This window comes from Nematolebias whitei, chromosome 21 (genome assembly GCF_014905685.2).
Source record: "Nematolebias whitei isolate Nwh7 chromosome 21, NemWhi1, whole genome shotgun sequence".
In the NCBI taxonomy this organism is placed as follows: domain Eukaryota; kingdom Metazoa; phylum Chordata; class Actinopteri; order Cyprinodontiformes; family Rivulidae; genus Nematolebias; species Nematolebias whitei.
This window is the reverse complement of record NC_056518.1, coordinates 32,552,186-32,552,659: the sequence shown is the minus strand read 5'-3', so window position 1 is coordinate 32,552,659 and position 474 is coordinate 32,552,186.

The window sequence follows — 474 nt, the reverse complement described above, 5'->3', positions numbered from 1 at the left end:
AACTGATACAAGGAACAGGTGCGAGTGGGCGGGGCATAAAGGAGCAGAGGGAGAACCCAAAGGAACTGGGAAGAACTCAAAATGGCACACACTCTGCTTAACATTAAAGATTTGATGAAAACAGCTGCAACTCTTCACTTTACAAACTTTGTCTAAAATTCCAGCACGAAGGCGACGAAGCTTCATACCAGCAAAATACTCACGGGAGAAAATCTCTAGAAGTACATCCATCCATCCATCCATCCATCCATTCATTCATTCATTCATCCATCCATCCATCCATTCATCCATCCATTCATCCATCCATCCATTCATTCATTCATTCATTCATCCATCCATCCATCCATCCATCCATCCATCCATCCATCCATTCATCCATCCATCCATTCATCCATCCATTCATCCATCCATCCATCCATTCATTCATTCATCCATTCATTCATCCATCCATCCATCCATCCATCCATTCATCCA